The 13,621-nt window shown below is 34.7% G+C and overlaps 1 protein-coding gene across 7 annotated transcripts in view; it reads right to left on the bottom strand.

The window, feature by feature from the left end:
- Positions 1-13,621, bottom strand: part of LOC114327060 (endothelin-converting enzyme homolog) — a 167,437-nt gene that overhangs the window by 64,227 nt on the left and 89,589 nt on the right. The window contains exon 1 of one of the 7 annotated variants that reach the window (XM_050648819.1): positions 11,507-11,523. The exons of the other annotated variants lie outside the window; for them this stretch is intronic. The gene's annotated coding sequence lies outside the window, so the exon portion shown is untranslated. Of the gene's footprint in view, positions 1-11,506; positions 11,524-13,621 lie in introns of those variants that run through there. 7 annotated transcript variants of the gene reach the window in all.

Raw genomic sequence — 13,621 nt, forward strand, 5'->3', positions numbered from 1 at the left:
CAGGTCGTACAAGCCGGGTGTAGCTTTAAAAATGTGTGAATCCATTTTAATGCTATCTTTACCGAACTCAATGGTGTGATTTCCAAACTCCCATTCATCCGTCTCCCAGTTATACTTGGGACCAAATATCTGGTCAGTATTCCCTAAATCTTGCGTTTATGTTTCTAAATAAGGGTTGTACGATGTTTGCATATGTAGAGGTTCGTCGTCACTGATCTGAGATGGTTGATTAATTTGTGAGGCATCTTCGATGACATCTGCTTTAGGGATATTTTTATTCACATAATTGGTTATTTCTTTAAGAGGTGTAGTTATTGGCTTAAACGTTGTCTGTAGAAGTTCTTTTTCATCAGGTTGCATTCTTCTAAGAGCTTTGTACTTTTCTCTCACTATTGCCGCAAGTTTGTTTACTTGGTCCGATCTATTTAACGACATGTTGACAAATGATTTCTCGACTTTAAGTGCTTGTATTTACGGAATGGGACGTTTCGGCGTCGCCGTTTCGGCGTGGCCATTTCGGCGTGGCCGTTTGGGCGTAGAGCCGTTTCGGCGTAGGCCGTTTCGGCGTAGGCCGTGTCGGCGTCGGCCATTTCGGCGTCAGAAATTTTATTTTAGTTGACTAAATACCTACATTGAGGTTTATTGGTCAGGCAATTTTTTGGAAAAAAATCTTTTAATATAGTTATTTAAATACATTGGAGTTCATTGGTCACACAATTTTAACATTAATGGTCAAGTAGAAAAATAAACTAAATATATTTCTTTTATAAACATTTTGTTATATTTTATTCTGCAAATACCTATATTGGATTTTTTATTAATGCATATTAATAATAATTGCTGTTCTCTTAATTGTCCCAGAGCTAATTAGATGATAACTGACATTTTTCAACTTTAATTAGACATACATTATATGGTATATAGACGGAGAATTTTAATATTGTTAAAATATCTTTTTTAAGCAAAAATATTTGCAGAATGTATATTTTTAAAAAAAAATTAAATTATACAATATTTTCTTGAAAGGAATCTGCTTTTAAAATATTTACCATTAGTTAGTATAATAATAGTTATCCCTATATTTATTGCAGTTTCTTCGAAAATTTAAATACAAAATTCTATAAATCACATAATAATGTTATTAACATTTCCTCGAAAACTAAATTACCTGTTAATTCCAAATGACATTATCATGTATCAATTAGTTGTTGATTTCAAAAATTACATTATAATGTCATTAACGAGAGATGCAAGTTATTTGTTGATTTTAAATATTCGAAAACTAAATTAGTTGTTGATTTCAAAAATTACATTATAATGTCATTAACGAGAGATGCAAGTAATTTGTTGATTTTTAATCTTAAGGGAAATTTTAAGTAGGTACCTACCTATTATTGATTTGATTGGTTGGATTATTGAGGGTACAGCTATATAAACAGAGATCAGTTTAAGAGTTTATGTAGTGTCTTATAATATTTCATAGTAGTATTTATACGATATACAGACGAAGAATTTTTAAGCTATGGAACGAAAAATTTTATCGACCAGAGGAAGAGAGAAATTTACCACTGATGGTTTCATGTATGTTTTTGACGCTGTTAGTAAAAGCGATGAATCCCTAAAATTTTGGAGGTGTGAGAGGAAACAAACGTGCAAAGCAAGAATACATACAAGAGATGGTGAAGTCATCAAGAAAGTAAATGTTCACACTCACGACTCCTCGGCGATGGACGTGGAAGTAGCACAAGTTGTTACAAAAATGAAAAAGCGTGCTACAGAAACAAACGAAGGGACAATAGTGGTAATCAATGAGTGCCTGAGAAATACAAGTCAAGCTTGTCATGGTCGGCTCCCAAACACTGGCGCGATGAGAAAATTCATCAGACGAAAACGTAACGAAGTTCATGCAGCCCCATCAAATCCGACAACTGTTGAAGAGTTAGTAATTCCCGAGTCTTATCGTGTTTACACGTTACAAGATGGTGTAGAAGAAAATTTTTTATTAGCAGATGATGGAGAAGGATTGCAAAGAATTTTGATTTTCGGGAGAGAATCGTGGCTGCAACATCTACAGACCTCAGATGTGTGGTATGGTGACGGTACATTTGCTATAGCACCATCTCTATTTTTACAAGTATACACAGTTATGGCCACAAAATATAATGGAGTCCATCCAATATTTTATGCCATGCTGCCGAATAAAACAAGATCCACATATACCCGTATGTTTGAATTGATCAGACAAATTGTACCAAATTTGCAACCCAGAGCAATCCATTGCGATTTCGAACAGGCGGCATTTAAGGCAATGGAAGATTGTTTTCCAGGCGTCGACATCAATGGATGTTTTTTCCATTTGGCACAAAATATGAAGAAACAAGTGGCTGCTATGGGATATACGAGAGAGTATAATGCTGATCCACAATTCGCTTTAAATTGCAGAATGTTGACAGCATTAGCATTTGTTCCTATCGAACATTTAGATGATGCCTTTGCCGTTCTAGCGGAAGCTCTACCTGCTGAACACCAACCACTTGTAGACTGGTTTGAAGACTACTATATTGGACGTATGAACAGAAGAGGAAATGGCAGAAGACCAAGTTTATTTCCCCAAAGGATGTGGAACCTCTACCAGAGAACTCTGGATGGAGAAGACCGGACAAATAATCACGCTGAGGCCGCCCATAGAAGACTCAAGATGGAATTGGGAGCAGATCATCCAACCATATGGAAATTTATAGATGGCCTGCGTCAGGTGCAGAAAGGTCGAGATGTCTATTTCGAGCAACTTGTGGCAGGTAATCTCCCACCATTGAAATTAAGAAAATACAGAGACGCAGATGATCGCATTTCACGGCTTGTGGGAAATTTTGATGCAAACGGGGATGTTTTAGAATTTTTAAGAGGACTAGCACATAATTATAATATGTAAGTAGGTACTTTATTTTAATTAATATTTCGTGAATAAGTTTTGTAGGTTAAATATAAATGTCTTGTATGTAAGTATAAATGTTTCAGAATTTTTAATTGGACTAGCACATATCTAATTATAACATGTAAATACTTTATTTTAATTAATATTTCGTGAATAAGTTTTGTAGGTTAAATATAAATGTTTTGTATGTAAATATAAATGTTTCAGGATTTTTAATTGGACTAGCACATATCTAATTATAACATGTAAATAATAACTAAAATAAAATATTCATTTTTCCAAAATCTTGTTTATTCATTTATTTATATATAATATCTACAGCTAGAAGCCAATTACAGATATTACATTAACTATGAGCTAAATAACAAGCACACACACATAAGTATAAAATTGACATATACAAATCTACCATTAATATTAAAATTTTGTGATCAATGGACTCCAATGTATCTATTTAAATAACTATATTAAAAGATTTTTTTCAAAATAATGTCTTACTAATAGACTCCAATGTAGGTATTTAGTCAACTAAAATAAAATCTCTGACGCCGAAATGGCCGACGCCGAAACGGCCTACGCCGAAACGGCTCTACGCCCAAACGGCCACGCCGAAATGGCCACGCCGAAACGGCGACGCCGAAATGTCCTAGACCCTTGTATTTATACCTCTGTGCCCTTCTCTTAGCGTGTCTCTGATGACGTCTGTACGTCTCAGGTACTCCTATGTAGTCGTCTGTGTCTTCTGTTAGCGTGTCTCTGATGACGTCTGTACGTATCATGTACCCCTCTGTGGTCGTCTGTGCCTTCTGTTAGCATGTCTCTGGTGACGTCTGTACGTCTGAGGTCTGCAGTTAGTAATGAAAGTGGTGGGGGGAATAATCAAAGATTTTTAGGTGTTTACATCTAAAATTTGCTATTTATACTTATTGCACAGTGTTTATAGTACTTGCTGTATCGGTATTATGTTGGTAGTACTGATATTTTCATATATCTCGTAGCATGAGTAGGGCAAAATGTAACCAGGTTCAAGAAATGTCTTAAATGCAATACTTTTACATTGATTCTTATGGAACAACAAGCACAAATCTACACATTTCAGGGGCCTTTTGAGTACCACATAATACCATTCAGTTTTCCGTCCGACTAAAAGTATATTGTCATCGAGGCCTACGTTCTCTTGAGTCTGTCTCAATATTTAGTACCCAACATTATGGTATTTTCTTCATTCTGTTTCAGATACTCCTAGCGTTCAGACGTGTGCCCTGGTGAGTGATACATTTTTAATTTTTAGAAAATTTTTGAATTTCTTATTCAGATTTTTTTGATAATTTTTTGGTGTTTTAAAAATTTTTTGAATTTTGGTTTTTTCATTCTCCTTGTACTAAAATGGCAATTATTGAAATTATTAAGCTTATTGCAACCATCTTAGGCTTAATCAAAAATGATTATCAGGAAGATAATTTTAAAAAAGGGCTAGTACAATGTACTAAAGCAGATAGAAAAATACGAGATTCGATGAGGTTTGCAAAGACGATTGGTGAGAAGCAGCACCTCGAAGCCCAGATGAGGCACGTGAAAACACTAAGAAAGCAACTAAAAGCCGAACAGAAAAATGGGGCGGGACTTAACACTCGACCGGAGACTGCGTACAAGAGGGTACAATGGGATGACTCTTTATCAGCTTTCAACTCAAGAATTCGGACTGGAGTCATCTCAAACCTTAAACACAAGGACCCGGGTAGTTTCTTCATCGATTGCAAAGCTCTGTTCAAACGTAGAATCCATAACGCTCTTAAGCAAAATGAGGCAGTAAAGGTAAATATGGCATTTGGCGGGGAATTTGAAGTAGCCAGCGGAGATAAGATCCTGAATCAAACTAAGTATTTCACCACATCAAACTCTCCCATCTTCAAAGACACAAACTTGGATGAGTGGTTTGAAAAGAAAGTAGTGGTTCCCATCTCCAGAGACTTGGAAGAATTTCAAGAACGCGATTCTGGATGGGCTCTAAAGGCAGTTGTTAACCTAGGGGTCAACATTAACAAATTTACACCACAGCTTGGCTCCTCATACATTGAACTTCCTCCTCACATAAAGCGAAAGAAGGCATGTATCAATGTTAAGAACGATGACGAGGCATGCTTTGCATGGGCTGTCATATCGGCATTATACCCTACAACTAAAAATGTCGATTTATTGTCATCTTACCCGCACTACTCGAGCATTTTAAAACTTAAAGGTATTCAGTGGCCTATGACCATCAAACAGATTCCGAATTTTGAAAACCAGAATAATGTGTCGATCAACGTATACATTTTGAAAAAGGAGAAGAAGAACTATACGACCCTCCCAACCTTCCTGACAAAGAACAAGAAGGATAAGCATGTGAATCTTCTTCTTGTTCAAGATAATTATGACGAGCAAGGTCCGATTAGATATCATTACGTTTGGATAAAAAATCTATCCCGCCTCCTTTCCAAACAATTGAGCAATGAAAATGGAACAAAATATTTCTGCGATACCTGCCTCCATTACTTCCGATCGCAGGAACAGTTAAATGTTCATAAGACATGCTGCAAAGGCCGCTCAGATGTTATCTGTGAAAGGTGTTTACAACCATTTCCATCAACAAAACAGCTAGAAGCTCACACCAATGATTGCGTAAGAATTAACACAACAGCCATCAAAATGCCAGAAAAAAGTCGTAAAATGTTAAGATTTAAAAATTTCAGGAATAAGATTAAAGCTCCCTTCGCCGTTTACGCAGATCTTGAAAGTGCTTTAAAACGTACAGGAGATCCTAAGAAACATCAGCAACACATTCCTGTAGCAGTTGGCTATTTCTTTAAATGTTCCTATGATGATACCATCTCTTTTTATAAGTCATATCGGGGAAAGGATTGCATGAAATGGTTCGCAGATGAACTTAATCAGCTTGCTGAGAATGTTTCTACAGTGTTTATGTGTCCATATGATATAAATATGACATCTCAGCAAGAGAGTGATTTTCATGCAGCCACTCATTGCCATATCTGCGAGCAGCGCTTCTCCCTCGATGATAAGAAAGTTCGTGACCACGATCACCTCACTCCAGAACATAACTATAGAGGGGCCGCTCATGAAGGGTGTAACATTAATTACAAAGATGCTCACACTATCCCAGTGATATTTCATAACCTTAGCGGATATGACGCCCACTTCATTATTAACGATATTGCTACTCACATCAAAGGCCCCGTTGATCTTCTTCCTATTACTAAGGAAAAATATATCTCTTTTACGAAACACATTGATGATGCTCAAATTAAATTCCGTTTTATCGACAGTTTTCGATTCATGGCGTCTTCTCTCGATAAGCTCTCTTCTTATTTGACTGAATATCCTAATCTCCGCTCCCAATATACTTCGCTTGTTGAGGAGAATTTCCATCTTCTAACGAAGAAAGGTATCATGCCATATGATTATATTGATTCTTTTACAAAATTTACTGAAACGTCTCTTCCTCCTATCGAGTCTTTTTATAATAAACTTGAGGATAAACCATGTCCTCGTCGGCATTATCGTAGAGCTCACGATGTTTGGTCTTCATTCTCCTGTTCCACTCTCGGTGATTATATAGATTTATACATGAAAACGGACATTCTTCTTCTTGCCGACGTCTTCGAGCAATTTCGATCCAGTTGTCTCAAAACATATAATCTTGACCCAGCTCATTACTTTACTCTTCCCGGTTTCACGTGGGATGCAATGCTTAAACACACAAAACAGGAACTGGAACTCTTAACAGATCCAGATATGTTTTTGTTTGTGGAGCGTGGTATTCGCGGTGGTTTGAGTCAAGTATGCTCGAAACGCCGCGTTCACGCCAATAACAAGTATATGGCATCTTACGATCCTTCGAAGCCCGACTCCTATCTGATGTATTTCGATGTAAATAATCAATATGGTTGGGCGATGTCGCAATTCCTTCCGTATGGTGCTTTCGGGTGGGTCGATGCTAATATTGATGTCCTGTCCATACCTGACGATGCTTCTGAAGGGTACTTTCTCGAGGTTGATCTGGAGTACCCTCAACACATCCACAATCGTCATAAAGATCTTCCGTTTTGCCCCCAATCATTGAACCCTAAAACTATGCTTCCTCCTAATCGACCTCGAGAGCAAACCAAATTAATGGCTACCCTTCACGATAAAGAAAGATACGTAATTCATTACAGGGCCTTGAAGCAAGCGCTAGCACACGGATTAATACTAAAAAAGATTCACCGCGTCCTGAAATTTAAGCAGTCTACTTGGCTAAAGTCATACATCGACTTGAATACAAATCTCCGGAAGGCAGCGAAAAATGAATTTGAGAAAAATCTCTTCAAGCTTATGAACAACGCTGTGTTCGGCAAGACCATGGAGAATGTGCGCAAGCGCGTTGATATTAAATTAATTACTGAATGGAAAGGTCGTTACGGAACTGAAGCTAGAATAAGTAGTCCCCTGTTTAAGAATGCTACTATTTTTAATGATAACTTGGTAGCTGTCGAGATGCATAGAGCGGAAATATGGTTAGACAAACCAATATATGTAGGCATGAGTATATTAGATTTGGCTAAAACCACGATCTACGATTTTCACTATGAGTATTTAGATAGAAGGTTTGGTGAAAACTTTACGACTTGCTATACAGATACTGATAGTGTGATCGTGGAGATTCGGGAAAAAGATCCCTATGAGGTTATGAAAACAGACTGCCATCAGCACTTTGACACGTCTGACTATCCTATAGACAATATTTATGGCATTCCCCAGGTTAACAAGAAGGTGTTGGGTATGATGAAGGATGAGAATAATGGCTGCATCATGACTGACTACATAGGGCTCCGATCTAAATTATATACTACAAAAGTAGCTATCACAGATGATGACATCAAAAAACTGAGGGGGAAGTTGATAGATCAGGAATATGAGGACGATGAGATTAAAATACTTATTAAAAATTATGGTGTGACAAAGAAGGCGAAGGGGGTTAAGAAATCTGTTGTAAACACTAAAATTACCTTCGAAGACTACATCGAGTGTTTAGATACCTTTACAACAAAGACAGCCTCGCAGAATCTAATACGCTCTGAAAAGCATCATGTTTATACCATAACACAAAGCAAGATTGCGCTCAGCCCCAATGATGATAAAAGACATCACCTTCCAGAGTCATATGATACGCTTCCGTGGGGGCACTATTTAATTGATAATCTTGAGATGGATGTTGATTAAAGTTAATACAAAGCAGGATTACAATAAGCCAGCCATATTTTAACATTTATCCTTGATGATTTGATTGACTTTAAGTGATTACATATAGTCCATTTTTAAAACTTTATTTATTACAACTACAATAATGATAAATACATCTGAATCAGACAATTTTTTATTATATTTCTCTTATCACCCTTTAATATCACTCATCATTTTTATGTGATTAAGGATTATTTAGTTGATTGAATATAGTCATTTTTATTAAACTTTATTTATTTATTACAGCTAATATAATGCTAAATATATCTGGAACAGACCCTTTTACTATATTCCTTTCCCTCACCCTTTCCCTGACTCATCGCTTTTATATACTATGATAATTCTAATAGATCTTAGTTTTGTATATATATTATCTCTAAATTAAGTACCTATAATTATTAAGAGTAGCTCATATTAAAAAAAGAAAATAAAACAAAAAACATGTTTAGTTATGACCACTAAAAAGATATCTGATATGGACCACATAACAGGCAAATTAATGAGACGTTCTGGTTAACTCTAGAGCCGTTGCTCATGTCGCCTCCAAGTTAGGACAATCGATAACTTAATGGTCTTCTTTCCCCCGATTTAGTTTTAAGTCTTCGATAGCCTGTCACAAAACAGGAGTCGGAAAATCCTTAGTTTTAAGATTAGATAACCTAGAGTTATTTCCCCCCAATAATTCATTTTGAATACTACAGTAACGAATGAATTAACACCAAAAGTATCGATGTCTTAACATTAATATGAATATATAAAAGATGTCCAACAGATCAATCAAAAGATGTCTACTAAACCAAGTTAGATAATAATGAGCTGATCTTAGTACGTAAGTTAAGTATAATGCTATTATTAAAATCTATTATCATATACTGTAAAATAGTTCATTCCTACTAACCATCATCCTTACTAACATGGCGGTCGATGTAGTCGTACCTTCACGTTGGTGACTGCTGTTAAGAACATAAATATGTTTTTCAACAAATTTATGTTCGACCGAATTGACTACCTTACATTCATAGCATGCTTACATCAAATAATTCATTCATACTAACCATCATCCTTACTAACATGGCGGTCGATGTAGTCGTACCTTCACGTTGGTGACTGCTGTTAAGAACATATTTTTGTTTTTTATACAAATTTATGTTCGACCGAATTGACTACTTTTCATTGTTTACATCATTTTTTACACATCGCTTTACACATATTCCATCGCTTAGATACTAACATTATTTTATTACCGACTTCTCATACATACTACATTATTTAACCATTACTTACTGCTTGACTGTCCTTGCTAACATTTTTTTCAGACAATCTATGTAACTACACACTCTAAATTGATTTATGGCTTCAATAATGCTGCTTATTACACTATGTTAAATGCCTTTTCTATATCAACATATACATCATATCAGTATACTGTTTAACGATTTTTCTAATACAACGTATATTTACATTTTTTACCCGAGACCAGAAGTATAATACCAACCTACAAAACATAATATTACCCAACTGGACGTTGATAAAATAATGTATGCAACATCCTTGTAGCGTTTTTTTGTAAAAAGGTATTTAGAATTGTTGTTTACAATACCATTTATATTCGATGATTTCATAATATTACATTACTTACCGTAGATAAAATATTGCATGCAACTCACAATACATCTGTAGAACTCAATCAGAGAAGATTATATCGAGGATGTTTGTTGGTTTGGTCATACTGTTAAAATGGTATACGTTCTGTGATTAATCATATTCTATTTCTAGCTGCTGTACGGTATATCGTTTTCAGCGACACCTCTCCTGTATCATTCATAAATTGTTTCGTGTGTGTGTGTGTGTGAGTGTGTGTGAGAGAGAGAGAGAGAGAGAGAGAGAGAGAGAGAGAGAGAGAGAGAGAGAGAGATATGAGAAGCGATAGACTGAAGACTCTTTTACGATGATATATAGGTGCTAGATGGCTTGGGCATAGTTAAAGGTTGTCACCGGTAGGGGCATGGGAAGGCGATTTGTTTGACGAGATGAAGAACTGTAATAGACGAACACCCATCCCCATTAATTTGACACCTCAAACACCAAAATAGGTCCAATAGCAACAAAGATACGATATAGTGACGTTTTGGCACTGTTGTCATGTTTGTTTTTTACGTTATCATATTCGCTACCCCCTCTTTAATTCAACGTTCTAATCATTAGAATCAGACCAATAACACCGGAGATATGCGATAATGCTGCCTTGGCAATATCTTTGTGTTTACGTTGTGTGTTACCATATTCTTTAAGCCCCCCGCTTTCCAACGGGCCCTCTTACGCTAAGGTCCGACCAATAGAAAGGGAGATATGCTGTACTGCTGTTTTGGCACTGTCTTGGTGATGGTTTTTTGTGTTAACCTATTCGTTACCCCCTCCTTTTTCAGCGACACCTCTTACGTCACGATCCAACGAGCTGTCACGCCTCCACCACAAAACGCTCAAAAAACGAGCAGAATGGACCTTAGCGATTTTATTCGTTTTCCCATAAGAAATAACATGGGGCGCCTCCACCAAATAGCCAGAACTCTTGTTGCTCTTTTACTTCCCCCACATAAAATTCAAAATAAACCTCATTTTCGTTTTCAGCACCTTTGAAAATATAGATATCTCTAGATACCTCTAGATACCTATAGATACAGACCTGGAAAAGTATGAATAAAATTAGCCATTCATCCCTCCGTGGTCAGTATCTCGAAAACTAAGCGCTTTTTTGAGGGTGTGCCGCTCGTGTATATAACTCGTTGCAATTAATAATACAAGGAAGACTACAAGGTAGAAAGAGTCGCGGAAGAAGACGCATCTCCTGGTTAAACAATTTGAGAGCTTGGTTTAACTGCACTTCTGCTAATCTCTTTAGAGCAGCGTATCCAAAGTGCGAATTGCCATAATGGTTGCCAACCTTCTTAGAGGAGATGGCACATGAAGAAGAAGATTAACGTATATGAATCATTACACATCATCAGTTCATAAAGATTGCAGCTCTAATAAGATGGAAGTGAAGCAAAAGTTTAACTCAGGAACAATGAAAATGAAACGTTCAGTTTTTTTTAAGAAACTTACACATACAGTAGTTCTGTTAGTTCTAAAAACTTGGTTCTGTTTTTTCTTTAAAAAAACTGAACGTTCAATTCAATCGGTATTAGATTTTTTTCCAATTTTGAATTAACAAATGTACTAAGGAATTTAAATCTTACTGAAAGTAGTGTACAACTTTCGAAATCTAGATTAGAAAGAAAATAAACTTACTTGCCAAATAACAAACAAACAGATACACTGTATTAGAGAATTGTTTAAGTAAATTAAAGTAACTATTTACTTAAAACATTTCCATAACTTGCTATTCCAAATATACAATATATTTTATTTAAAGATTTTGACGTCAGACTGAATAAACAAACCACAAAACAAATAGACAAAATTTAAATACAATATTTGCAACTACATAAGTCTGAATCCATTTAAATATTTTACAAACTTTTTATTTTAAAAATATGTTAAATACTAATGAATATTACTAAAAATAAGGACGGACTTGTATTAAGTTTATTAGACAGTGTTAGATGTGCAGCCGATTTTGATGATATACATAGTTATAAACAAATGAAGATCAAAAAACCGTAAATTTTCGCTTTTTTCGTCTATTACCAAAAAGATTAGCATTTTAAACAAATTTGAGAGTAAGAAGCTCATAAGTCGTATAAAAAAATTCAATATGGCGTTCGCTGAATATGTCTATCCTTATTGGTTGCTTAGAAAATTGCAAAATAAATCATAAATTTTGAGTTTCTATAAATATTCATAACTTATGTAAAAATTAACTTAGAACCTTCTTATTACACGGAATGCTGAGACTTCTGGTGCTTAAATCCTACCCTAAATTTTAAAGTAATCGGTCAAATAGTTTAAAAGTTATTTAATTTGTTTATCCCAAATTAATTTTTTTTGCAACACTATAAGTCAGAAAATGATGAAGTTACAGTAATACTTTGGATAGTTTATGAAAGAAGAAGATTTACACTATTTTTAATCTAAATATTGCAAAATTATTTTGCAAAAACATGTGAATTAAAAGGGGGGGCGCTAACTTCGTCCCTAATTGTCCTAGGACAATATTGTTTTTCTTTCTAAATGTGTATAAAAATTGAGTCTTTCTAAATATGAAAAAATAATTTTTCTACGGGTAACGGTTAGCAAGTTATTTACTCTGGGCGAATTAGCAAAATACATGGAAAAGTTATTTACCAGCAATTTTATTGCTGGAATCGAATCTTATGATTGTATATGTTAATAATATAGGTATGCAAAGTCCGCAGATAGTGTGCTACTTTTTTTATAAACAAAATGGCTCCCAAAAATCGTGATTTTTTCAATTTTTGCTCTATAACTCCAAAGATTTTAACTTTACACCAAAAACACCCAAATAAAAATTCACTCTAATTAAATTCTGCATAGAGACACGTTTTTCCCGATTTACTTCGACGAAAATTTTTCCCGGAAAATGCGGGTTTTTCCAACAAAATCTTCAATTTTCAACTAAAATTTTAGATAGGTACTTAATTGTTTATCAATAATTAAATAACTTGGTAATATAAAAGTTGTTTTCGTATAGATAATTCCAGAAGTCGATGGAAATTGAATGAACAGTTTAGCAATAATTGAATTGTTAATTAAAAATTTACGGTCGCTTTAATAACCACAATAATTATGATACATAAGAATAAATACCTATGATTTTTGTATAAAAAGACACTGTACCTATCTAATGTATTTTACAGTATTCAAATTAGACTATTTAAGCGGCCTCAGAAATATTTTAAAATTATAATCAATTTTTTGGCTTATAAACAATTAGGATATCTCTGGAAATATTCAATTAAATTAAATCATAAAAACTATATTGAAAAAAAGCGGCAGGACGCTTCTTTTAAAAGAAAAAACGTTTAATTATGATGAGTGGTTCCTGAGATACAACCGGTCAAATTTGACTGGCATTTACGGCAAAGATATAAACAACAGGATCATAATTCACGAACCAGCACCTTTTTATTTTTGTCCTCTTTCTCCAGACCAATTTTCATATCTTTAAAATACTCATAACATATATTATTATCATAAAAACTATCGATATTTCGAATGAAAATTGCCAAAAATAGCAAAATTTCAATCAAAAATTAGGTTGGAGAAAATGCAATCTCAAAGTTCAAAATCGGTATACGTTAAAAAAATGCATTTTCTCGGCTTCCCAAGGAGCAATTTTCTTCATTCTTTTTTTGTTTCCAAGTAACTCGAATAGAGCCATCTAACTAACGTATTATTAAATGTCAAACTTGCTTTTGCTTTATTATAATATATTAATTTTTT

This window comes from Diabrotica virgifera, chromosome 4, assembly GCF_917563875.1.
Source record: "Diabrotica virgifera virgifera chromosome 4, PGI_DIABVI_V3a".
Classification (NCBI taxonomy): domain Eukaryota; kingdom Metazoa; phylum Arthropoda; class Insecta; order Coleoptera; family Chrysomelidae; genus Diabrotica; species Diabrotica virgifera.